This window comes from Xyrauchen texanus, chromosome 16 (genome assembly GCF_025860055.1).
Source record: "Xyrauchen texanus isolate HMW12.3.18 chromosome 16, RBS_HiC_50CHRs, whole genome shotgun sequence".
NCBI classification, from domain to species: domain Eukaryota; kingdom Metazoa; phylum Chordata; class Actinopteri; order Cypriniformes; family Catostomidae; genus Xyrauchen; species Xyrauchen texanus.
Window position 1 is genome coordinate 40,820,625 of NC_068291.1, and position 14,167 is coordinate 40,834,791.

A 14,167-nucleotide genomic window follows, 5' to 3' on the forward strand; every position below is an offset into this window, starting at 1 on the left:
AGGAGTAAAAAAATTTTAATGAGGAAATGCACCTTTAAGAAATTATTTATTATGTAATTTTATGTACAGTATGTGCTAAGTGTGATACTCAATTGACATAAAGCTATAAAATGTAGAATCTCTGTGTATCTAAATTTCACATGCATATTTTGCAGTGCTGGGTCACTTATGTGATCAGATTCCAAAAATACTTGTAAATAATTTTAAAATACTCAAAATCAGATTACTGTTACTTTTAGATGGATTACATGATAACATATTAATCAGGAAATGGCAGAAAATTGTTAATAATTTGACACGTGATTTTTGTGTGGTTTTGGAGCATTTCATAAAGTACAGTATGTGCTCCCGATGTTTCATATGTGATGACGTGGTTTCACATTTGCATATTTTGCATGATTGATAAAACAAAAACACATCAATGCAACGTCAATTCCGTCAATGCAAAGAGTTTAATGCAAAAAGTGTTACCACCAAACACTGGTACTGTAAATCAAAAAAGCCAAAGACAGACCTTAAGAGAGTATTGAATCGGAAATAAGCTCCAGAGATTTGTGCCCAGAAAGGCAAAATGTAAAAGTGCTGAATTAGGGCAAAATTTGTGTTCAGGGCCATAGGAGGGTTTGAAAATGATTTCCACTTGAACATTTTCATGCTCATAATGAGAGATAATGTAGATACAAAACAAATAATCCTGACTTGTCTGGCACGAGCATGTCTTATCACCTTCATAAGTCAAATTATACGAATTACATATTTTAATGCCATATCAGTTTTTTCTGCTGCTCTTTTATGCTGCATTTTCCATATTTTTTCATTCAAAAATCTGCATTAATTTCTACATTTTGTACTCATATCTCAATGTAACATTTCATCACACATACACATCATCTGCACACAATCTATATATATATATATATGATTTATTGGCAGTATTTATTGTTAATTTGTGAAAGTGTTTTTTATTTATTGCGTACTTAGCACGATGTCAAAGTGGCTGTCTTGTGAAAATCTGTTATCTGTTCAGCACTATGGCCGCTGTAAATAGTTTCTTCTACCACACATTGAATTTGAAGCATTCGTTGCCTTCCAATCAATGAAAACTACTACATATTAAATCTCAATAATACCTCTACCAAATCTGTATTTATGTACAATGAAATTATTTTGTTTTATTAAAATCAATTGTATTAATTGTTATGCTGATAATATTATTTGTAATTATAATTTAACTAAAATAAAAGCAGTAAAAATGATTAAACATAGGCCTCATATTAAAATATTCTAGGCCTTGTTACAAATATTATGCCATAAAATATTAAAATGAGTTGAAATGTAAATACAAATAATTGAAATGTAAATAATTTGATTGGAAGCAACTTAATTTCTCTAATTTCTAAGATTGCCATTTTTTTTATGAAATGATTTCCCTGGATACCAACTTAAAGCATAAAATACCTGCTTTAGGTATTAGGTTCAATGCAAGTTAAACTCAATCAGCATTTGTGTGGCACAATGTTGATTATCATAAAAAATAATTTTGACATGCCCCTCCTTTTCTTGAAAAACAGCAAAAATCGAGGCACTTATAATGGATGTGAATGGGGCCCATTTTTGGACGGTTTAAAGGCAGAAATGTGAATCTTATAATTTTATAAATCCCTTACATAAATTCTTCTGTTAAAACTTATTTGAGCTGTAAAGTTGTTTAAATCCTAATATTTACAGTCATTTTAGGGTTTTAGGGTTTGTTGACATTACATCGTCATGGCAAGGAAGTTGTAAAATTAGCTGTCATTTAGGTTAGTAAGCAATTTGAAATAATGTTAATACGCATATTGCATTATATCTTATGGCTATACTTTAGAAACTGTGTTTTAACATTTACAGATTGGCACATTCAAATCCATTATAAGTGGCTCACAGTAACACATATTTTTGCTTATTTTAAAGAAAAGTAGGGGCAAGTCCCAATACATTTTTGTGGTAATCAATATTATGGCACAAATGCTGTAGATTGAGTTTAACTTGTATTGAACCCGGAATATTCCTTTAAACAGACTACTCCAAAATCTAGACTGCAAAATCAAGTACCATGCAATGCAGGCAGATAATGGGGGCGTGACCGCGCTCTAACCGCCCCGTCATTGGTCCGCTCAGTTCAAAGCCCCGCCTCTTAAAAAAAAACATAGCGAAAAAAAGAAAAATCAAAGGAAAACAGAGCCTTCTCAAACCTTGCAACTGGGGAAAAGATTAAACGTAGTGCACCATAGTCTCCGAATCACCTCAGCTTAAAAAAACAAAACAAAACAAAAAAAAAAAAAAACACTCAACCACCTTTATTCGCTCTGAACCAAACAGAAGCACATCTTTAACTTCTTTAAAACCACCACAAGCCAACAACAACAACAAAAAAATCATATCAGATATTCAGAATTGGCAACACGCTGGATTAAGTTTTTTTTTTTTGAGGTAGCGTTTTTAAGGTGAGTCATTAATCATGATCGCTTCTACGTGCTTTTGGGCATCGGATTGATTCTTATTGGCTATATTAATGTGAAGTCTTTATATATATATATATAGGTTTGGATGCATGTAAGATAAAAGATACATTCGCCCGGTTGTTAGTTTAAGGAACAGCGGGTCGTGTTGCTCGGTGTGTCCGTCCATGTGTGTGTTTATTCGCCTGCGACATGGAGGGGATGGGTGGGCTTTTCTCTTCTCTGTGTTTCTAACATCCGAGGACATCTTTAGCCACTGGGCGAAAATAGTTCGAAATGGAACGCCTTTGGTTGCTACATTTTGTCTTTGATCTTTGGTTACATTGTGTCCACTGATTCTTCTGGGGTTTGGTTACATTGTATCTATTAGCTTAAGTGTGTACAATGTATCAAATGTTGTTGCAACAATGTTGCGCGTAGGTGACCATGTGTAACAGCTTGATTAGAACTCACTGTCTTGATATTTCTTATCTAAGTTGATTACATCAGCCTGTTTTTTAAACGTTGCATGTCTTTTATGCCATAGCAGTATGTAAAGAAATATACATATTAAGTCAATATTGTAGGTGATTGTTTTGGTGACTGTGATCAGGTACCTGAACATGGTGTGTTTTTAATTTATAGGTTTTGGCTAAGTCAGCAATGCATATTTCAAAGTAGTTTAAAAGTTTAGTCTTGCCACACAACTTAATGCATAAACATGTTTTAAATATTTGTGGTACTATTATTTTTTTTTTAAACATCACAGCATGAAAACATATTGAGAAGTGGAGGTAGAGAGTAGTGTATATATGCAAGGGGTATGCTGGTCTTTATTGAGGGAGATGCCCCTTTGTCTGTGCATGGTGCAATAGCCGGAGGAGAGGGGGTGTGTACAGATGTTCTCTTCCCGGACATCTGCTGTTTCTAAGGGCTTTGTCAAGGCCCCTTTTCAAGTTAGCTCCAGGGCCCGAAAGAAAGGGGAAAAAACATACAGTATGTTACTTTGCAAGCCTACGGGGTAGTTCATCTCAACCTCATGTTGTTCCAAACACAAAAGTATATGTTAGGCAGCATGTTGGTCTCAGTCACCATTCACTTCCATTGTGTCTTTTTCCATGCAATGCAAGCGAACGCTGGCTGAGGCTGTCATTCTACATTTGGTGTTCCATAAAAGATTAACATTACATTTTTGGGTGATCCATACCTTTAACTCACCAAACTGTCTAGTTGATATTAAAATGAGGACTTTTGCTTGTTAATAGGATGCAATGCATGTGTAAATAATGCACGGTGTTACACATAAGCAGTTATGTATTCTCAGTAGGTTGCATGTTTATGTTAGGCAACTACCGACTTTGATTTCTAGCACGTCCATTACGTTCCCTTTGAGAATTCTCTCTATCTTTCTCTCGCCTCGAGCACTCACACATCAGATACTGAATCAGAGTGTACATGGCAGCATATGAAGCAGAAAGACATTTATTAGAGGAGGACAGGGAAATGCAAAGGGCTTCTTTAATATTTATGGTATCCTGTTTTTCAGGTGTGGAGAGCGAATGCATGAGAGAGAGAATTCATTTATATGTTGCTGAGACCAGCAGACCGCAGATGTGCTCTAGTAGGCACAGAGAGGATATAAAAGTATAAACAGATAAAAGAAAAGAGTGAATCTCACCAGAACTCTGCATTTATTCTGGTACATTTATTTTCAGCGGTGCTTAAAATATATTCCCTGTGAAATCCAGATTAGTTGACTGATTATTTTACATTTTAAGGTTGTTTTACAGTCATTGTCAGTTATGTAATTTACCTTTGAGATGAACAGACAATCATTTAGAATATAAATGTCTGACTTCTGGATGCATCAAATAATATTGAAAAGTTATAAAAAATTATATAAATAATATGGATAGTTTTTTCGATGGATATGTTCTACCATTTCTCACATTTTCTTTTGATGCTTACTTTTCTATGAAAGTGGCCTGTTTCGTGGGATGAAACTGGTAAGCAATTCAGAGTCATATCGAAAAATAATAAGAAGGGACAGTTTTTGCTTTTTTTTTTTTTTTTTTGTATGTTTATATTAAACAAACACAGTCATACAACATTTCTGTTGGCATAGTCAGAAATGTCAAATTCTCTATGAATTTTGAATGTACATTTAACAACACATACACTTCACTTGTTTATTAATTTTATAGATCTTTTCCATATGGGGTACACTCATTGGTGGAATAGAGTTCTAGTATACTACATGACATTTTTCTGCAGTATGTATACTGTGTGTGCACAGTTTGTGAATGTTTGCGTGGAATACCAGGATGACCTGCTAAATTTGCCGAACTGCACTGCAATACATTCCAGTGTGACGAATGAGCCAGAAATGATATCAGCTGTGATTTTTAACATCTCTGTTTTGACTCCTTTTTGGATCAGACTGCCAAAAGTTAAAAAGCAATTCAAAATAAATAACTAGTAAAAAATGACTAGACATCATTCACAATTAATGTGTTAAAAGTCATGTGACAACAATGTAGCATAGACCTACTGTTTGAAATGTTTATTGTTGCACATGCCTTTTGTTTTACATATATATATATATATATATATATATATATATATATATATATATATATATATTTTAAAGCTGATTTGATGGTGCAATTCTTTTGATGTTCAGATATTTTCTCCTATCCCACCTATAGGCTAGGTCTACATTAATCCGGATAAATTTGAAAATGGCATTTTGGTATGCTAAACCCTCTCCGTCCACTCTGCCGTTTTCAAGCGTTTTTTAAAAGTTCCTCATCCACAATGAAACGCATGAAAATGCTTAAACCTCACTTGAGAAAAATCACCGTTTAATGTATGGTCTGAAACACAATTGGGCTCGTGTTCTGTTGCCGGACACCAATTCAGAGTAAACTTACCGTCACCTTTAAAGGAATGCAAAGTAACATTTATTTTGATCAATGCTTTCAAAGTGATTATCAGGCACAACAGTGTTGAATTAACACATGCCGCCATCTTGATTGTTTTAGTTGAATGGATCACATGACTGCGTCACATGACAACAAATACATCATCGTTTTCAGATATGTCCATATTCCCCATCCACACTACAATGCGAAAAATGCGTTTTCCAATTTATCCACTTATGGGGGTGCTTTGCTTCAGGAGGGACTGGTGCACTTCACAAAATAGATGGCATCATGAGGAAGGAAAATGATGTGGATATATTAAAGCAACATCTCAAGACATCAGCCAAGAAGTTGAAGCTTCGCCACAAATGGGTCTTCCAAATGGACAGTGACCCCAAGCATACCTCCAAAGTTGTGGCAAAATGGCTTAAGGACAACAAAGTCAAGGTATTGGAGTGACCATCACAAAGTCCTGACCTCAAATTTGTGGGCACAACTGAAAAAGCATGTGTGAGTAAGGAGGCCTACAATCCTGACCCAGTTACACCAGTTCTGCCTGGAGGAATGGGCCAAAATTCCAGCAACTTATTGTGAGAAGTTTGTGGTTGGCCACCCAAAACATTTGACCCAAGTTAAACAATTTAATGGCAATGATGCCAAATACTAACAAAGTGTATGTAAACTTCTGACCCACTGGGAATGTGATGAAAGAAATAAAAGCTGAAATAAATAATTCTCTCTACTATTATTCTGACATTTCACATTCTTAAAATAAAGTAGTGATCCAAACTGACCTAAGACAGGGAATGTTTTGTACTATTAAATGTCAGAAACTGAGTTTAAATCTATTTGGCTAAGGTGTATGTAAACCTCTGGCTTCAACTGTAAAGGGCATTGTGGGAATGGGATGCCACTTGAAGTGTCTTTCCAAAGGAAAGTAAAAATTGTTTTTCAGTTTTTTTAAAGAAGATGCCTTCCATAAGAAATCCTCCATACAGTAATGCCATGCCATGGTCCCTTCAGAGTGCCCAGATCAAGAGCTCTGTCCTTCGCCGTGAGTAGGGCGTTGGGATGATCATTTTCGATTGGAATTCTCCAAAAGTTTATTTTTGCAATTCCGTTTGGTGGCGGTAGTGCTGTAGAAATGTTACACTTTAGCTTTAAAGTTGGCAGTATATAGTGTAAACTGTGCAGTATTTAGCAAGTTGTAAGTTAGCATTACTTTCTTAACATAGCCACATAGTATTTGTCTGTTGTATTTGAGCATTAATTTTATTGTTCAACTACAGACTGCGAGTGTGTTGACATTCCTCAGTACACGCAGCACGAAAGTAAAATGTGTTTGAGCGGCTGGATGAGTGTCGTGTGAATTTTAAAGACTGGTACTTGAGCGGCACAGCGAGGATGATGAATATTAATGATTCATCCTCAGTTTAATACCTTGTTTAACACATTAATATAGCTTCTTCTGCATGTATTCTAGTGTAGAATTCCTGTAGATTCTCTGCTGTAGGAGTTAGAAAGACTGAGAGGATGTGTAACGGTGCCTGATAGGATGGTAATTGGTATGAAATTGGAACATGGCATCTGCACAGAGAGCAAATTAAATTTTTATTTGAGTCACTGCTCATTGAAGACTCAAGTTGTGTCTGGCTGTCAATCACAATGTGATGAGATTCAGGTTGAAATGGCTAAAAGAAAAGATTTATCCAATTCAGTACATTTCACTTTATTTTACTTAATTAAAGAGTGCATTTATGAAGGGACTTTTAGGGGTAGAAAATACTTTTGAGTTAAAATAAAATGCCATAATACCATAAATGCCACCGTTATTGTTACTAAAAAGTGATGACTTATCAGACTGCACTGTTACAAAAAAACTAAATTAAACACAGTGGCAAATATTCTGAAAGCTTCTAGCATTTTCCCATAAGTATCTATTATTATGACTTTACGGTTGTGACAATAACTGTAGAAACTCGATTTTCCCTGTGCAAATCTCTCTGCCGCTAATATGCAATTGATGAAGTGTTCTGTGTGGTTGTTAGTGCATTGCTATGTGGTTACTAGGGTGTTCTGGGTGGTTGCTAGGGTGTTCTGAGAGGTTATTAGTTGTTACTTATTGGTCCAATTCAACATAAACCCACCCTCTGTCTGTATGATATTCTTGTCTCAACATATGTCTTCTTCAATAGAAGTCTATGGGGGTTTTTCATCTTTGCATGTATCAAATGTACCCCTGCAGAATTAGATTAACCCCCACAAAGCAGTCGCTTAATTTGGGTGGTTATTAACATTTGATTTGTCTGATGAATTCGAGAAAGGGCTGATGAATCTGTTTGAATGATGGATTATTCCATCAAATCAATCAAATTTCAAAAACTTTCCGAGTTGAATTTGTTTTCTTTTGTTAGTATTTTACTTTCTTACTCTGAATATTCAGAAAAATAAACATAAAGCCAAAATGTTAAATGCAATTCATATTTTCTGTGTAATCCAATGTTTTGTAGAGGGGAGTCAAAATGATTTTTTTTTTAGCCTTTATTTGGAGCAAACAACAGGCCAAAAATAACCTTAGAAAGGTGACTGTGTTATTGTTTTATTTGTACATAGAGACAGGAAGGTCTATTACTAAAATCAGTTGACTTCAGCCCCCCTTGTGACATTATATGCCAATAGTGTCAGTCCAAAAATGGAAACAAAAAAGTTTTAAGTTTGAATGCCTGTAACTCCAGAATTATTAAAGATATCTTAATATCCTTTTTAGTAGTAGTGGTGGCATAGTGGGCTAAAGCACATACCTGTTAATCAGAAGGTCGCTGGTTTGATCCCCACAGCCACCACCATTGTGTCCTTGAGCAAGGCACTTAACTCCAGGTTGCTCCGGGGGGATTGTCCCTGTAATAAGTGCTCTGTAAGTCGCTTTGGATAAAAGCATCTGCCAAATGCGTAAATGTAAATGTAAATGTAGTCTCTATATCAGAACAAACTTATTTTGGTATATTCATATTTTAGGCCCTATATGGTTCAATCCCAGTGAAATTGGGATCTCAATATGGCTTTACACATTTTCAATGGTCGCAAACCAAATATGGGTCACATGATATGAAGCTATTTTTTCTTGTCCAACAAAACAAATGTGTGAAGTACAAATAATGTTTGAACTAGAAATGCGGCTTTTATTTATCCCCAAAAATAAAAAATAAAAAAAAAAGATCCAGATTTTTCTAGAGTCCAAAAATACACTATTTTGAAGAATGATTAACACGTGTGGCTCTTCAGTGCAATACTAATATTACGTTTTTGGAGATTTTAAACTTGGCAGGGTGGTCCCAAACATTTTAACTTGCCATAGAAAAAATATTATACTGCTTGAATTGATAAGAAATAAAAAATATCTGCTTCCAGTATTGACCAAATCAGATCTATAGATATTGTGCATGCCTAGTTTGAATCACAACCTGACAGTTCTGCTAAATTGTTCTCACAGCTTCGCAGATCTTGTGAAATTTCATTGTGTGGTGGGGCCACAGGCTATCTCTGACAGATAAGGGCAAAATGGCCCCTCAGGTCTCTAGAGCAGATGTCCCTGAGGAAAATTGGCAAAGGTAATAAACTGCAGATGAATTTGTGGTATAATCCCTGATTTCCCTGGGCTGACATGGAAAGAACAGTTACTCTGCGCAGTAGGAGGCGATGTGAGCTGTGTTTACTCTGGGTTATTAGAGTTTGGCTCCAATAGCGAGAGTCAAAGCGGGGTCACAGAGTTCAGTGTGCTATGAAGGGGTCAGCGAGGGAAGGGGCCTCGTTTTTGTGCTCCGATTGTGAGGGGTCGGGCAAATTGCTTAGCTCGTTACAGCTGGGACCATCACAAATCAATACAAGTATTAGAGGGGTGTTCACATGCTGTTTTTGTAGTCCTATTACAACGGATTCTGCATTGTTGTAATGCAATGTAGTCGTTTTTGTGTGGTGACATTGTAGGAGGATGTTTTTCCCTAGACAGGGGAAATGAGAAGTAAGAGAAATGACTCAAACAGAAAGTAATGTGTATAGATGTGTGGGAGCTAGGTCAAATGTGTCTGTGACATATTGTGCAGGTTGCTCTTTCATTGCTTACGTTCCATTTTAAGTGTCAATTTGTCTCAGATGTTTCAGGGTTCCCACACGTCCTGGAAATCCTGGAAAACCTGGAATTTTGCAATGCAGTTTTCCAGTCATGGAAAAGTCATGGAAAATGAGAAAAATACCTAAATGTCCTGGAAAATAATGATTTGTCCTGGAAAATATTTTAGTATAATAAAACTGATTCTGACAAGGTTTTTGTAACATTTTCAAGTACTGATATAGTGCAGAATGTTTTCCTTCCAACACTGCTGAGGGTTAACAACAAACACATTTGAGTTGTAAACTTTAGATAATGATGGCGGTCAGACACAGATTACAAATTTTTTGATAATGAATTTGCACCCGAGGTGGTAGCAGCGTAGGGATGATGCGGCCTTTACACCTCAGTGTGTAGATTAAGAGTCCGCTTACATGTAGGGCCCTACGATTCCGCAATGTGGAAAACACGGATTGCTGAATTCAAAAGTTGCATTAGCTATAAAATGTGAAATGTCAATGAATATGACATATTTGTGACAAAAGTTAATTTTTGAATGCATGATTAAATAAAGAAATGTTAATCTCGATATGTCCAGGTGTGATTATTAAACCACAAAGGCTGCGATTTAATTAAATAAATATATAATCTGCATGTGCTGCATGCTTCAAAATGAATGTGTGAAGCGGCTGCTCATACACTGAAATCCCCTCATCATGAGCGTCACATGTGCTGTGTGTGTGTGCGTGTGTTTGTAGCAGAGCGCTCTGAAGCGTGCAGCACATACAGACTCACACGTTTATTGTAATGAAATCAAAGCTTTTTGGTGTTTAATAATCACACTTAGTCATGTAGCCAACGCACAGAAACACCAAAATAACTGCTCGTTTTAAATGAACACATGAAATGGGGATGTTTAATGTTATTAAATATTAATAATAAACATGTATTAAGGCAATATCTCACATCTGTGATGTTCTGTTGTGCTGCACTTTATTTGATATAAATATCTTCAGTGTTGTTTCGGATTATGCTGTGAGGATTTTGTAGAAAATAAATTAATTTGATAAAAGTAAAATTTTAAAAAATTGTATTAGTTATTAAAATAATTGTATTTTCATTTGATTATAGTTTTATTTAAATTTGATTAGACACCATTTTGTGGATGAAATTGAATGAAACTGTCGAATATGGAATTTTGTTAAAACAACTCTCTAATAACCACAATTTTAATGACCTCTTGTGTGTCTTTGTTTAAATATTGCAACCGTGTGGCACATAAAATGTCCTGGAAAAATGTGCATTGAAAAGAGTGGGAACCCTGTGTTTCTTCTAAAATTCCTTTGAAATAATTATAGACACAAATGAACAATTGTTGACAACGTAAGAGTATAGCACTATGAAATGAATGTGGATAGCATATCTCAAATCATTTGATCTTGGAATAATTTGATGAGGCATTTCTGAGCTTATATTAAAATCTCTGCCCTTGCAAAAACTGTTTATTTGAGGTAACCTGTCGATAATTTGTGGCATATTTGCAGTAAACCATGTTGCCAGAAGTGGCAGCTCTTCACTAGCATTGATGAACAAACAATAGCAAACAGGTCTTTGACGAATCTTTGGCAAAAATCAGTTATGGCAAACTAGTGGCAATAATAGACAATCCTTTACAGCTGTTAAATATTTTACTGAAGTGAAATGTCTACCTGGTCTCATAGAACCATGTTACTATACCCACATTGTTGCTAAATTGTATTTAAGTGTCACAGCAGTTTCCTTGTGAAATAAACACTAGCGGCGCAACAACAAGTTTAATTCACTTTCACACAATTCATGAGTAAATCAGCAGATTATGAGTTCATAAACACTTAAGGTCTTTGCACAGCAAATGTGAATTTTCGCCATGATTAACATTTTGAATAGAAACAATGGATTCCTCTGAAGCCATTCACACCTCGAACGAACATTCACGTGCCAACAAAACAAGTTTTTTACAGTGAGAGTATGTTTTTATCCTGTTGATAAAATGCCCTGACCAATAAAATAAGAGCTTTGGATTGGGAGTTGCTGCAGTTTGCACAAAAACAAAGGCAGCTGGTGACGCTGAAGCCAAAAAGTTGTTTTGACCATGCTGAAGTAACGGGAGGAAGAACTCCTGAACTAGCAGTTGGGTTGTGCGGTATACCGGTAACACAAATCTTTTTAAAATGGTACGATATGATCGTGTTGCTAATCTCGTTAACATACTCCAGTGTAGTGCTATTAGCATACATTTATGGGGATGTGACATTTTTTAGATGAAATCAATGACAATTTGACAATTAATAAAATTCAAATCACAATATAGCCAAGTGTTATTAACAGCAGAAGGATTTCTTTTGATTAAATAATATTCAGTCTGCATGCACTGCGCTCTGCTCTCTGTTATACGTCACACACAGATTGTGTGTGATGCTCAATGCGGTGTTTTTAGTGTTTGAGCAGCTGTGAACATTTGCATGAATTCCTTCTCCATTGATTTTTTCAGCTCTAGATTATTTTAGCATTTCATTTGGAATGCAGAACATATTAAAAGCTTCCCTCAAAAACGCACAGAAAGATCTCAAAGGTAAAAAAGTACAGGTTGGCAGGAAGATGAATAAAATGACCTACCACTGTTCAAAAGGTACCTGCCTTTTGCTTAATTTCATACCCTGATTGAGAGTAAAGAAAAGCTCATATCACCAGTTTTATCTTGACATATGTAGTGTTAGGTTTGTTGTGTAAAACAGTAGGCCTACTTTAATATTGCAGTATTTGGATATCAATCGAAATGTGTCGCATGGCATGATAGACTACACTCAAACTTTCAATGTGCTGCGTAATATCAAAACGGACACAGCTGCATCGATAAGCGCATCGGCAAGGAGAACAGGACAGTGCATTAAAAAAAGCAGGGGAAAAAATGTAGCTATTGAAAAGATCTAAAGAGCGAGATATGACACAGACAGTGTATGTTTGGAGATATGGACCAGCTTGTGTGGGTGTGAGGACAAGCTTTCCTGACATAGTTTTAAAACCCTGTGACATTTGCAAAACTATGTTTAATTAAGAATTTGTAGGTTTATCTTTCATCACACTTGAACAGTGACACATTCTGTTGTTTTGAGTCTCTCCTAAGACCTAAGATAACCTTCTAGTGTGTTTTGGCACTGTACTGAAGTCTTCTCTATCTATGTGTGTTAGTGGAAGTGAGACAGCACCGTAGCTTTGATGAGCTCTGGCATTTCTAAAGGTCTCTGGTAAAAAAATAATCTATTTGTGATTGCTTGAAATTATTCATTGCCACAACAGGTGACTGCTCTCACAGAGGAAAGTATCTGCATATTTAAAATGCCACCGCATCAAAATGGTCTGTACTGGTAAAGAAATAAAATCTTGAGAGCGACTGCAAAATAGTTTGAAAGTGGATTTTTGGTTGTAGTGGTGAAGGAATAAATGAATGAATATCTCAAATAAATGTGCATAAAGATGATTATTTTCCATGTAAAAATGGTTTCTGCTATCTTAATATGGAGATAACTTTAAGTATGTCATCTGTTGGTTGGTTTCCCAGTAAAGTGTAAAATTGTGGCTCTGTGGTATCAAAACATTCCTCTGTTTGTTTAGGCTGCCTGTCCAGCCCCAAAAAAGCAACCCTGGCTCAACCAATGGCATTTAATGGAGTTTAATGCAGGACTACCTGTTTTTTGAACAGTGGCAGTTGGGGCGAGTGTTCGGGAACACTGTTTGGAAACAATTGTATTTTAGCAGTTCTGTTTGATGATACGAGTGGTGCAGAAATAAACAAACTGTAGCGTTATTTGTCATTGTAATGTCACAATGTAAAAAAAATTATCTGAATGGTACCAAAAATAGCAGCTGTTATTAAAATTATGTCACTGTGGTGCGATTTAGCAAATTGATAGTTTATGGTTACTTACATGTATTGCTGCAGTTTCGAGGTGTAATGTCCAGTTTGGTGTAAATAGTAAATAGTTGGTGTAGAGTTAACATTTCTCCCAAACAGATGAGGTTTTTAAGGTAAAGGCTCTATCGATTTTTTAAATAAATTTATTATATATATATATATATATATATATATATATATATATTTTTTTATTTTTATTTTTTTTATTATTATTTATTTATTTTTTTAAATAACACGTTAAAAAAATTTATGCAATTAATCGCAATGCCCCCGGACCGAATAAGGAAGATTCCTGAGAAATGCAAGCTTGTAGTACCACCTGTTTACTCCAGAGGGCAGTAACTGAAATTTCAGCTGTGTGGCAATCCGCAGTTTATACAGTGAACAAAACAACACTTCAGCAGACAGAAGAACACAAACACGCGTTGCGTTCTTGCATTCAAAACTTGGAGCGTAAATCTGAACTAAGAGATCTCAAGATGTGCTCTAAGTATTAAACTATATTTAACTTGATACAGTGACCTAAAAATATATGTTTATGACGCAATGCACCCGAGACGCTACACAAGCATGTCTGAAGCAGGTGTACATTGACGGGTCCTTAAACAAGCACTCATAATAAATGATTAAATAAACTGATTGACAAATTCACTTGTGTAATGGATTGCTGTGAACTGTGTGCCAATGATTGACTTATGATCAATAA

The 14,167-nt window shown here is 35.5% G+C and overlaps 1 protein-coding gene across 1 annotated transcript in view; it reads left to right on the forward strand.

Moving 5' to 3' along the window:
• The first annotated feature begins 2,299 nt into the window (after positions 1-2,299).
• Positions 2,300-14,167, forward strand: part of LOC127656978 (C-terminal-binding protein 2-like) — an 81,457-nt gene continuing 69,589 nt past the window's right edge. The window contains exon 1 of the mRNA XM_052145579.1: positions 2,300-2,486. The gene's annotated coding sequence lies outside the window, so the exon portion shown is untranslated. The remainder of the gene's footprint in view (positions 2,487-14,167) is intronic.